At 60.4% G+C, this 13,680-nt stretch overlaps 1 long non-coding RNA gene across 1 annotated transcript; it reads right to left on the reverse strand.

Annotated features, from left to right (window-relative positions):
* Positions 1 to 1,139: 1,139 nt before the first annotated feature.
* Positions 1,140 to 5,606, reverse strand: LOC118679117. The gene is made up of 3 exons (XR_004975126.1): positions 4,896 to 5,606; positions 3,163 to 3,361; positions 1,140 to 1,290 (listed from the first exon to the last, which is right to left on the reverse strand). It is a non-coding gene; the product is annotated as an uncharacterized LOC118679117 (long non-coding RNA).
* Between the last annotated feature and the right edge of the window lie 8,074 nt (positions 5,607 to 13,680).

Raw genomic sequence — 13,680 nt, forward strand, 5'->3', positions numbered from 1 at the left:
CCTGGGGCTCGGCTCTGGGCGCACAGCTGCGAGGAAGACGGCACCGGCTTTCCTAGCAGCTGTCCGGTCAGAGCTCTTGAAACCCGAGTGGTATGGACGCTGCCAGGCGGCTGCCCCGGCAGGAGATCCAGAGATAAGGCCTCGCTGTTTCCCGGGCCAGGAGCCGGCCTGTCGGGGCGGCCGGGAGGGGGAGACCTGCTGGGAGGGAGCCGGAGGGAGGCGCCCGGCTCAGTCCCCTGGAAGGAGGGGGCACGGCGTTCCTGGGCCCAGAGGAGCCAGAGCCGGCCCTGGAGGGTCACAGGGCAGAAGAGGGGCGGCTCCCCTCGCTGGGGGGGCGGGGGGGGGTCGCTGGGCGCCAGGGGGCAAATGCATTTTGGTGACATTTCTCTGGGGGCAGCCTTCCTTGTGCAGAGCCGGGTTCGAGCACAGACAGAGGAGAGAGGGAGGGTGTGGGGGGCTACAGGGGCGCGGAGATGAACAGGAGCCACCATGGTAACCAGCAGAGTCGCTCCCAGCTTAACCAAGTCCCTGGGGCCGGGCGCCCAGGAAGGGTGCTCAGGGCTCCGTGGCACACCTGGCGGCACATCTGGCAGAGCCGCGGGAAGGCAGTGGGCGCCGGGAGTCCCCCTCCGGCCCCCGGACCTGGCCAGACCCCCGCCTGGCGGGCACATCGCCAGGAGAGAGCCACGAAGCCCGCGGAAACGGCGACCCCTCACCACGACCCCCGTCCTCGCAGGAGCCCAGCCCCTGGGCCCGCGCCGCCCGCCTGAGCCGCAGCTGCCCGAGCAACACGCAACACGCAACACGGAACTGTGCTCGGCCCACGCCATCCGGGGGGACGGTCACTCGGGCGGGGGCTGGGCATCCCGGAGTCACCGCCCGCGTCCCCGGCTTCCCCACGCACGCTCCTGCCCTCCGGCCGGCCGTCGGTCCCGGGGCCACGGCAGCCGCAGACAGAAGGCCCAGAGTCACCGCCCGCGTCCCCGGCTTCCCCACGCACGCTCCTGCCGTCCGGCTGGCCGTCAGTCCCGGGGCCACGGCGGCCGCAAACAGAAGGCCCAGGGCCGCGGAGCCCTGTCCACCCGCCCAGCCCCACACGGCGCGCGTTCCGGCGCTAGCCATTGTCCTACCGGAGCCGGAGCTGCGTGGTGACCCAAGGAGACAGCCAGGACTTCGGGGGCCGGGCCCGGCCTCCTGCTCCCTCCACGCGGGCGGGGCCCCCAGGAGGCTGCGGGCTGGGCCTGGGCCTCCGCCGCCATCGGTGCAGGGAGCTGAGCCTCCCGCCGGCTCCTGGAGAGAGAGAGAGAGTCAGCGCCAACACGGGAGGCTGCAGACACACACACACCACGTACAACGCACACATACAACACACACACACATACAACACGCACACCACATACAACACGCATACCACACACACCACAGACATACAGACACAACACACACACACCACGTACAACGCACACACATACAACACACACAACACATACCACACACACAACACACATACACACCACACACACACCACACACATACACATACCACATACAACACATACAACACACATACCACACACATACAGACAACACACACAGCACGTACAACGCACACACATACAACACGCACAACGCATACAACATACCACACACAACACACACATACACATACCACATACAACACATACCACACACATACCACACACACATACAGACACAACACACACAGCACACACACACCCATACACACGCAACACACACATACACATGCAGCACATGAGACACACATATACCACACACCATACAACACATACCACACACACCACGTACACACATACAGACACAGCACACACAGCACACACACATGCACCACACACAGCATACACACCCCCACACACATACACACACAACACACACAGCACACACACAAACCACATACCACACACACCACACATAGCAAACACAACACATTAACCACATACACACACCACGTACACACACACCACACACACCACGTACACACACACACCACGTACACACACACACACCACGCACACACACACACCACACACCACAGCACACACACAGCACACACACCACGTACACACACACACACCACGTACACACACACACCACGTACACACACACACCACGTACACACAGCACACCACGTACACACACACACCACGTACACACACACACCACGTACACACACACACACACCACACACCACAGCACACACACACCACACACACCACGTACACACACACACCACGTACACACACGCACCACACACACACTTTGGGCCGGGGGTGGAATGCACCGTAAGACGGGCCCACTGCACTGCCATCATCTGACCGTCTGTGATGTTGGAATTACTGGTGATTTGCACCCAAATGAAGAGCTGGGATGCAATGTCTTTTGTTTAATATATTTTTATTGATTTCAGACAGGAAGGGAGAATCATGGACCGGCTGCCTCCTGCACGCCCCCCACTGGGGAAGGAGCCCGCCACCCGGGCCTGTGCCCTGAGCGGGATCGAACCCCGACCTCCTGGTTCCTAGGCCGATGCTTAACCACTGAGCCACGCCGGCCGGGCCCGGAAGGAATGTTGAAACCCAACAGGACCCAGCACTCAGCCAGGGCTCCCGGCTCAGCGAGCGTCTGTCAGGGTCTCACAGCCGCCCAGGCCCACGCGAAGGGAGGACGTGCTTCCCGCCTGGGGACGACCACGGAGGGGCTCCCAGCCCAGGGACAGGGAACCCCCAGGCCCCAGCAGTGGGGCCCCAGGGCCGCTCCCCACCGACACCCAAGAGGACCTCACCCCCATCGGATCCCGGAGGCCCCTGGGGAGGCCCTGCCTGCCTCTGAGAGGAGGCTCAGAAAGCACCGAGCATCTGACCAGAGGCGGCGAGGACGTGACTTACTTGCCCTGGCCGGTGTGGCTCAGTGGATAGAGCGTCGGCCTGCGGACTGAAGGGTCCCAGGTTCGAGTCCGGTCAAGGGCATATACTTGGGTTGCGGGCACATCCCCAGTGGGGGGTGTGCAGGAGGCAGCTGATGGATGTTTCTCTCTCATCGATGTTTCTAACTCTCTGACCCTCTCCCTTCCTCTCTGTAAAACATCAATAAAATATATTTTTTTAAAAAAAAAAATATGACTTACTTGATCTTGCCTCTGAGCGGTGCAGGTGGGAAAAACAGGCGACGGACTCCTCTCACAAGAAAAGCTCCATTTATCTTTGAATTCGACTTTTTCTTTTTCTTTTCTTTTTTTCTTCTTTTTTTGGCATTGCCGTCCACTTCAGCACCTCCATCGGTTCCGTCGAGTTCTCAAACGTGAAAATAAGCTGGAGACGGAATCCCTGCGAAACAAGGGCTCGGTCAGGGGCGAGAGCAGAGGGCTGGCCACGACCTGTGAACCAGGAGGTCAGGGTTCGGTTCCCGGTCAGGGCACAGGCCCGGGTTGCAGGCTCCATCCCCAGTGTGGGGGGGCGTGCAGGAGGCAGCCGATCCGTGATTCTCTCTCCTCATGGATGTCACTCTCTCTCTCTCCCCCCTCTCCCTTCCTCTCTGACATCATCCTATAGAATAAAAGCATCCTGTGCTAAGGTCCGACCTTTCCGTGGACCGCCCGACCGGTCGCTATGATGCGCACTGACCACCGGGGGGCAGACGCTCCCACCGGTAGGTCAGCTGGCTGCTGGGGTCTGGCCAAGGCCGAGGGATCCCGCCAGTGCACGAACCCGTGCACCGGGCCTCCGGTATAGAAATAAATAGATACAAAATACGCCTGTGATGGCCACCACTTTCAGAGCATTCCCTGTACCCCTTCTCATGAACAGCTCAGCAGGACACAGACCCTGAGCGGACAAGACTGTTGGACAATCACACAGGCTGTGGCCGAAGAGAGAAGAGGGGAAGCTCGATGGCTTTTACCCTCCGGCCGGCCTTCCCTCACCCGCAGCAGCGGACCCGAATCTCTCACATTTTTTTCCCCCAAGTTGGGGGGCGATCCACACCGCTGTGTACATGGAGGTGCCAGAACAGAAGCGCCCCAGCAGGTGGCATTTCTATGCAGGGGAGGGACTTGTTGGACCGGCAGATGCGCCCTTACAGGTGCGCCCACGTGCTGCCAGGAAACCAGCCAGGGACACCCCACGCTGGGCTCGGGAGGGGACGCTGGGGGCCTCGCGGGGAGCGGGAAGCGCCTTGGAGCGAACAGGCTCGGAACACAGCCCAGCGGCTTTGGCAAAGGCACCCAGACCCGTTCTCCGTGAACTTGCTCTGTTTGGCTCGTCCCGGGGGACTGGGACACTAACATGCGCTCCCGGTACCTCGCTCACCGAACAGTGTTCTCAAAGCGGAACAGGGTCCTGGGAGAGGCACAGGGAGCGGTTGGCGCCAGGTCCCGGGGAGTCCGGCTTCCCCTCCCCGCCTCCCTCGGAAGCTCCAGGAGCCAGGGTGACCCCCGGCTGGGCCACGCGCTCTCCTCCCGAGTGGCTCGCCCAGCCTGGGGACGGGGCACCGGGGGCTCCCCCAGACCAGCCCCCCCACCCTCTTCCCCTGCCCTGCGCTCTCACGCCCAGAGTCTGGGAGGAAAGCGCGCGACTTGCCGGAGACCCAGGGCCAGGGACCCGGCGTGGAGGAAGCGCCTGGGAGCTGTCCATGGTGGCGCGGCGCCTGGGCACGCGTCGCCGCGGGCTCCCACCCCTCCTTCCCCCTCCACCCCGGGTGTGCCAGCCCGCCCGCCCCCGGCTCGCTCGCTCTCTCTCTCTCTCTCTCTCCAGACCGACCGCCGGAACGGAGAGAGTCGCTCCGGGCTCACCAGCTCCGGGACGGGGCGGCAGCCAGGCCCTGGCTCACACCTCAAAGGGTCCGTCCAAAGGGAGTTCTCACCTGTGGGCAGCGCTGGCCGCAGGGAGCAGGACTCGGGACCGCACATCCGGCAGCTGGCAGCGCGTGGCGTTGGGCTCCGGGGGCCGCCGAGGTGCGCTGAGAGCGAGTCCGCGGCTGGGCACCTGGGCGCACGCATGGAGCGCCTTTCTTGGGGGCACGTGCGCCCCACGGGTCCGTCCGCTCCGGAAGGTCTCCGGCCCTCGATCCCGGAGCCGCGCGCGCTGGAGACCCGGCCTGCGCTCCGCCGGGTCCCTGCCTGGCCTTCCGACCTAAGCCGGCCTTTCCCGGAGCCTCCGTGCCTTGCCGGGAACCACCGAACCCTCCTCCAGAGATGCCAGCTTGGAGCCCCCGACTGCACATCCGCGGGGGCCGTCGTGTCTTCTACGGTTCAATGGCCTCCACCCCACCACCCTGCTCGTAGCCTGGCGCCGTCCGGGAGGAGGAGGGGGGGGGGGGGGAGGCCAGAGAGGAGCCGGTGCTGAGACCCGGCGGCGGCGGCGGCGGCGGCGGCGCAGCGCAGACCCGTCTCCAGGCGCGCGCGCCCCTGTGCGCAGCGCGAGCGGCTCCCGGGTCGTCCAGACTCCGCAACGGGACCCTGCGAGCCGGCTTCACCCGCAAACCCCCCGCTGAGGGCCGTCCTGGGTACGAGCCCAGCGACCCATCCAGGAGGGAGGGCTCTCTGGAAAGCCGGGGTCTGCCCACCCCCCGCGCTGGATGCGCTCCAAGGGACACAGGCGCCCGGGCACCTGCCGCTGGCAAAGGGATCGCACGATCGATCCGCAGAGAAAAAATCTCACCGAGGACGGGGACGGTGGGGGGGGGGGGGCGTGCGCGGGGACAGACAGACAGACAGCACGGAGCAGACAAACAGGAGCCGATGCTGACGCTTGGAGCCGCCGGCTACCCCCCCCGCCACCCACGCTGCGCTCCCCTCCGAGGCTGGGCAGCCTGCGCGCCCGCCGGCGCCCTTACCTCCCGGTCCGTCGGCCGCCCCGGCGGTGCCACGCCTCCCCGGCGGGGAGCGCAGAGGCCGGCGCGTCCGGCGGCCGCCGCGGGGCGCAGAGCTCCGGGCCGCGGGCAGGCAGAGCTGGGGCGGGTCTGGGAAGCGGGGTTCAGGCCTGGCCGAGCTGCCCGAGGCTCCTGGCTCCTGGCTCTTGGCTCCTGGCTCGCGGGGCTCGGCTCGACCGACCTCTCCGCTGCGCCGCGCTCGCGTTTCCAACCGCCGCCGCCAGCGCCCGGCTTTATAGCTGCCGCTCCGGCAGCCAGAGCGCTGGCTCCTCCCCGGGCCCAGGCGCCCCGCCACCAGCCCGCCCCCCTCCCGGGCTCCCTCCCGCCCGCGCCCCGGCCGGAGCCAGGCGCTCGGAGAAGGCTCGGCAGCCGCCGGGTGGGGGCGCTGGATCCCCGGCCTCGAAGCGGCGGGCTGGGCGCTGGGAGCGCAAGTCCTGGCTCCAGGGTGGGAGGGTCGCGGCGCAAGGACAGAAAACTCCCCCGCGCGCTGCTGGCTCCCCGGAGGAGGAGGCCACGGAGGAGAGAGAGACCCTCACAATCTTTTTTTTAAAAAATATATTTTATTGATTTTTCACAGAGAGGAAGGGAGAGGGATAAGAGAGTCAGAAACATCGATGAGAGAGAAACATCGATCAGCTGCCTCCTGCACGCCCCCCACTGGGGATGTGCCCGCAACCAAGGTACATGCCCTTGACCGGAATCGAACCGGGACCCTTCAGTCCGCAGGCCGACGCTCTATCCACTGGGCCACACCAGCCAGGGCCATCTTTTTTTGTTTGTTTGTTTAACTGGTCAGGAAAGAGTGGCCTCACAGGCTCTCCCAGAGGCAAATGGCTGCCCTTTGATGGAAACCGGGTCAGACACGCGGGGCGTGTGGCTGTGGACAAGGGTCAGATACTGACCTCCCTGGGCCTCAGTCTCCTCCTCAGGGAAATGGGTTCTGTGACGCTTCCCCCGCAGGACTGAAGAGAGGACTCACAAGAGGCTGGGACGGTGGCGGGACCCGGCGCATAGTGGGTGCTCAGTACGGGGGAATCCTTCCCAGGTGTGGACAGACCCCATCCTCGAGGGTCAAAGGTGTCATCTCTCGCTACGTCTTGCAGAGTAAACAAAGCCCCTGGTGAGGGGCCCGCACAGGCCCCCGGGGCACCCGGCCGCTCGCCTCGCCCTCTCTGGGTCTGCCTGTTGTCTGTGAAGTGAGGGCGTGGATACCAGGTCTTCCTCCCTCCTCCATTTTATTTTTTTTGCAGCTTGCAGCTGGGCCCCCTCACCTGTGTGGCCGGAGTCCCCTGAGGACACCCGACTCCCCTCCTTCCAGCCAGCCCGAGCCCGGGAGAACTGAGCCTGCAGGACGGTCTGCCTTCTGGGCTCACGCACCCGCTCCCTGAGGCCGCATCTGGGCTGCAGGCGGCCAGAGCCGCCTGCTGGGGTCTGGGCCCATGTCTCTGGGCAGGCAGAGCCTCCATCCCCTGGCACAGCCTGGGCAGCCAGCCCGCCCGTTCTCCCTCCCTCCCTCCCTCCCTCCCTCCCTCCCTCCCTCCAGGACCCCGCCCTGAACCAGCTGGGTGAGAAGGCAGGCCCCTCCCCAGCCTTCCTTTCCAGCAAATTCAGTGGAACCAAGTGCCCTGGTTCCTTTCCTTTAAAAATAGATTTTATGCCCTGACCGGTGTGGCTCAGTGGATAGGGCATCGGCCTGCAGACTGAAGGGTCCCGGGTTCGATTCCGGTCAAGGGCATGTACCTTGGTTGCGGGCACATCCCCAGTGGGGGGTGTGCAGGAGGCAGCTGATCGATGTTTCTCTCTCATCGATGTTTCTAACTCTCTATCCCTCTCCCTTCCTCTCTGCAAAAAAAAAAAACCACAATAAAATATATTTTAAAAATAAATAAATAAAAGTATATTTTATTCATTTCAGAGAGGAAGGGGGAGGGACCTAGAGAGAGAGAAGCATCCATGATGAGAGAGAACCATGGATCGGCTGCCTCCTGCACGCCCCCTATTACAATCCCCATCTAGCCTGCAACCCGGGCATGTGCCCTTGACCGGGAATCGAACCCCGGATCCTCCCGTCCGCAGGCTGACTATCCACTGAGCAACACCGGCCAGGGCCCCTTTCCTTCCTGTAACAGGACCCCCCCTTCCCTCCACCCCCCCACACACACCAGAACCCACAGCCACGCCGGAGGCAGAGCACCTGGCTCAGCCTGGAACGGGCCTCACCCAGCGCCTGGCACGGTGGGGCCACACGCGGGCCTGCCCTCGGCCGTGGATGGGGCAGGCGTGGGGCCTACTCCCCAAAGGGCTCTGAGAAATGCTTCGTCATGTTTTTCCGAGGCCCTCACATTCCTCTCGCTTTATCTGCAGCCAGTGCCCCCCGGGGAGCAGAGCAACGCTGATGACTTGCAGGCGGGCTCGGCGTGTCCGCAGCCAGATTCCTCGGCCCGGCCGCCCCGCGCCCCCACTCAGCGCCCGTGATGGACGGGCTGTGGCGGGGAATTCTCCTGTGGACGCATGCTGACAGCGCACCCACCCTGGCCAACTCCCCTCCACCCAAACGCTTGCTCTTCGAAGAGCAGATCCAGGAGCCGTCCAGGTGGGACCTGGCCCCGCCCTTCCCCAGCTGGGCAGCCCCTCCACAGCCCGGCCGCCGGCTCCTGGCTCCCCGCCCAGCTGCCCGCGCCCTGCATTCCCATGTCCACGTCTGTCCCTGGCTGCAGAGCCACCGCCCTCTCTCTACCTGCTGGCCGACCGGCAAACCAGCCCTGCCCGCCAGCCAGCAGCCTGCCCTGGACCTGGGAAAGGCTGGTCCAGGCCTCCGGCTCCGTCCGCCCAGCCTGGGGTCTGGTTTTTTCCCAGGGAGACGTCAGGCCACGCCTGAGGGGACCTGGGGCACAGAGAGGTGGGGTGAGGAGCGAAGGGACCCCACAAACACACAAGACCTCAGGCCAGGATGGCTGGCTCTCCTAGGAGAAGAGGGTCCCCGGTCGCCGGCGTTTTCGATGCCACCTGCAGGGGTCGCCCTTGCACACGGAGCCTGACGCTGGCATCTGGGAAGGGAATTTCCCAGGCTGGGAGCTGGGGCCAGGTTTCCAGGCCTCGGATGGGCCAGGTTCCGGTCTGGTTGAAGGCAGATGAGGTTGCCCGCGAGGAGGCCAGGCCTCACTTCCCGAGGGGAGGGGGTCGGTGGGTGCTGGGGTTGGGGGCCGGGAAGCCCCAGATCGCTGGCCAACCACCAGGAGCTCTGCACATGGATTTCTGCATCTTCCTCTTCGAGCCCAGCATCGCCAAAGAGAAAGGACGTTCCTCCCCTGCGGTGTGGCTCAGTGGGTAGAGCGTCGGCCTGAGGCCCGAAGGGTCCCGGGTTCGGTTCCCGGTCAAGGGCACAGGCCCGGGGTTGTGGGCTCCATCCCCAGTGGGGGGCGTGCAGGAGGCAGCCGATCCGTGATTCTCTCTCATCATGGATGTTTCTCTCTCTCTCCCTCTCCCTTCCTCTCTGACATCAATAAAAATACATTGATTTCACATCACAGACTCCTTTTTCTAAATGCAGAAAGCACACGTGCTCAGAGGGAAGGTAGGGGAGGGTGGGGGGAGGGGGAGAGACCAACCAAAGGACTTGTATGCGTGCCTATAAGCCTAACCCATGGACACAGACACCGGGGGGTGAGGGCATGAGGGGGGGGGGAGGGGGGCAATGGGGGGATAAGGACACATATGTAATACCTTCATCAACAGAGACAAAAATTTAAGAAAAGAAGAAATCATCAAGGAAATTAGAAATATTCTGAACTAAGTGAAAATGGAAAGTACTAAATAAATAATGTGCAACTAAAAAAGAATATTTTTTTAATCTTACATGTTCCTTGCAAAAGAACTTTGAAAAGTCAGATCACGGACAAAGGAGACATCACCGAATTGCAGCACCATGCCCGCACCTTACACAAAGCTTGAAAAATAGAGAAAAAGGGGGAAGTTGCTTCTAACCAAGGATCGGCTCTGTCGATGTCAGTATACGTCCGTTTCCATGTATGTACAGGCCGTATGTGATTATAGATGCACAGATGCACACATGTATGTAAGTTTTCCGTAAACAGTTGGATGTTTAGCCCTGGCCAGCGTGGCTCAGTGGTTGAGCGTCGGCCTAGGAACCAGGAGGTCAGGGTTCAATTCCCGGTCAGGGCACAGGCCCGGGTTGCGGGCTCCATCCCCAGTGCGGGGCGTGCAGGAGGCGGCCGATCCATGATTCTCTCTCATCATGGATGTTTCTCTCTCTCTTCCTCTCCCTTCCTCTCTGAAAGCAATAATAATATATATTTTTAAAATAGTTGGATGTTTAGCTCAAAATCCTTCTCCCCAGGTTGCACACCCGGGAAGGCAGAGGCCGGCCCTCGAGGTCACGCCTACAGTGTCCAACAGTCGGTGAGCAGGAGGGGTCTACACTGGGAACGAGTGAGCACACGGGGGAGCCTTTATAGTTAAAACAGAACCCTTACACCTGGAATGCGGGGGCGGGAGCGGGGATCCAGGGGTTCCTAAACATTTTGCAAAGAGGCTCAGCTTTGCACACAGAGAGAGGCAGATTAATACTACACCGACGTACGCATCCCACTGGCTGCACCCCAAGAGTTCGAGGCTGCCCCCTTTGCTGGGGGAGGGGGCGGGGGTGCAGGACACATCCTCGCCTCATACATCACTGATAAGAGTGCAAACGGGTACCACCGCGGAGGGCGACCTGCCAAGATTTACGAAAATGTCTGACTCAGGAATTCCAGTCCCAATAGCTTAGCCTATAGGAGTATTGCGCAATGTAGGAAATGACAGCCTTATCCGTTGCAACCCTATTTGTAATAGGGGAAAACTAAAAAAAGAGGAAACAGCCTACGTGCCTAGTCATAGGCTGATTAAATGATGCTACATCCATGCAAGGGAATGCTATGCAGTTATTTTAATAAAGAATCATGATGGCCCTGACCGGTGTGGCTCAGTGGATAGAGCGTCGGCCTGCGGACTGAAGGGGCCCGGGTTCGATTCCGGTCAAGGGCATGTACCTGGGTTGCGGGCACGTCCCCAGTGGGGGGTGTACAGGAGGCAGCTGATCGATGTTTCTCTCTCATCGATGTTTTTAACTCTCTATCCCTCTCCCTTCCTCTAATAAATTATATTTTTTAAAAAAGAAGAATGATAAATGTATGTACCAAAACGAAAAATTAAAGTGCAAAGGGATGTGTATAGCAAGCTACGATTGGTCCGAAAGGGAAACATATTAATTCATAGAAACACTAGAGGCCCAGTGCACGAAATCTGTGCAAGGGGCTTGGCCCTCGCAGCCCCGCCTCCCACCCACAGGTCGTTCTGGAAGGTTGTTCCGCCGTCCGGTCTAATTAGCATATTAGCTCATATTAGCTCTTCACCGACTGTTGGACTAGAGGCTCGGTGCATGAAATTCATGCACAGGGTGGGCGGTGTCCCTCAGCCCGGCCTGTAGCCTCTCCAATCCAGGACCCCTGCGGGATTGGGCCTACACCGGCAGTCAGACATCCCTCTCGCAATCTGGGACCTCGGGCTCCTAACTGCTCACCTGCCTGCTGGCCTGATTCCCCTCTAACTGCTCTCCCCTGCCGGCCCGATCACCCCTAACTGGCTCTGCCGCGGCCCCGCCACCATGGCTTTGTTCCGAAGGACTTCCAGAAGGTCGCCCGGAAGATGTTCGGTCTAATTAGCATATTACCCTTTTATTAGTATAGATAATAATCTAGCCCTGGCCAGCTGGCTCAGTTGGTTGGAGTGTCATCCCGTACACCAAAATGTTGTGGGTTCGATTCCTGGTCGGGGCACGTACAGGGGGCAACTGATAGATGCTTCTCTCTCACACTGATGTGTCTCTCTCTCTCTCTCTCATCAATAAGCATCTCCTCAGGCGAGGATTTAAGAACACTTTTTAAAATAATAACAAGCATTGGCAAAGTGTTGGAGAGATTGTACGCAGGGACGAGAGTGGAAAATAACTGGGCTTTCTTCAAAAAATTGCCCTGCCCCAACAATCCCACTTCGGGGAACAAGGCCAAAGGAATGGAAAGCAAGGCACTGGGGAGACAGCTGAGCACCCATGCTCACGGCAGCGTCGTTGACGACAGCCAGAAGGACCCATCAGCAGAGGCATGATACGCAACAGGCGGTATGTCCATTCAGTGGGCTACTATTCAGCCTCAAAAATAAGACACATCCAGCCCGCTGGCGTGGCTCCGTGGTTGAGCGTCCACCTAGGAACCAGGAGGTCACGGTTCGATTCCCAGGCAAGGGCACAGGCCCGGGTTGTGGGCTCGATCCCTGTGGGGGGTGTGCAGGAGGCAGCGATCCATGATTCTTTCTCATCATTGATGTTTCTCTCCCTCTCTCTCTCTCTCTCTCTCTCTCTCTCTCTCTCCCTCCCTTTCTCTCAGCGGAGAATAAAGCACCATGTTTCTATGAAGGACAGTTAATACTCATCGCTGCTCCACGTGTCCTGGAGTCCTGGGCCCAGGGAGTCCTGTTTGGGGGGACTGGGGAGACAGTGTAGCTAGCTGTCTGCTTCCTCTTGTGGCTTTGAAAGAAAGTGAATGTGTTTAGCCCCGACCGGTGTGGCTCAGTGGATAGAGCGTCGGCCTGCGGACTGAAGGGTCCCGGGTTCGATTCCGGTCAAGGGCATGGACCTTGGTTGCGGGCACATCCCCGGTGGGGGGTGTGCAGGAGGCGGCCGATCGATGTTTCTCTCTCATCGTTGATGTTTCTGACTCTCTATCCCTCTCCCTTCCTCTCTGTAAAAAATCAATAAAATATATATTTTTTTAAAAAAAAAAAGAAAGTGAATGTGTTTCAAATCTACTCATTCACGGGGTAACGAAGCCAAAACCCACAAAGGGCTTGAGCTGGTGTGTTCTGCAAAAGACGTCACAGAGAAAACAGAAATAAAAAAGGAACCGGCTGGGGTGAGGGGGGCGGGGGGAGAAGACATTTGCGGACACGAAAGAAAGGGTTCGTGTCCCAAACCGATGACTAATCGCCAGGAGACGGAAAGAGACAGCGATCGGGGACGGGCGCGGGCGGGCGCCACACGCAGGCCCGTGTCTGTGAAGAGCCCCTTGTTCTCCTGGGCAATCGCAGGCCCGACATTTCACAACCACCGTTTGTTTACTTTTTCTTTCTTAATCCTCACCCGAGGGTATTTTTCCGTTGATTTTTAGGGAGAGCGGAAGGGAGGGGGAGAGACAGAGGGAAACATCGACGTGAGAGAGACACCTCGATGGGTCGCCTCCTGCATGCACCCCGACCAGGGCCCCGGGCCGGGGAGGAGCCTGCGGCCGAGGTCCGTGCCCTGGACCGGAATCGAACCCGGGACCCTTGGGTCCGCAGGCTGACGCTCTATCCACTGAGCCACACCGGCTAGGGCTGGCAAGCTTTTTTAAAAATATATATATTTTTTAATTGGTTTCAGAGAGCAAAGTCTGAAAGTGATGATAATGGGCAATTACCTCTTCAAATATTAAACAAACTCCTTCAAATAAATTCTTGTATCTCTAGGTCCCCGATATGCTCCCGTGACTAGTTCTGTGTGATGATGACGGCCAAGGATGTACTATGAACAGTCCCTTCGTGTCCTGTGCCCGTTGGCCTCATGGCTCCGTTATCCTATATAATAAAAGGCTGATAGGCAAATTGTCCCCTGACCCGGAGTTCACCCGGGAGTTTGACCAGGGGGCGGGGCTGGCCGGCCAACCGCCCGTGGCCCCACCCCCTGGCC

This window comes from Myotis myotis, unplaced genomic scaffold (assembly GCF_014108235.1).
Source record: "Myotis myotis isolate mMyoMyo1 unplaced genomic scaffold, mMyoMyo1.p scaffold_m19_p_22, whole genome shotgun sequence".
Taxonomy (NCBI): Eukaryota; Metazoa; Chordata; class Mammalia; order Chiroptera; family Vespertilionidae; genus Myotis; species Myotis myotis.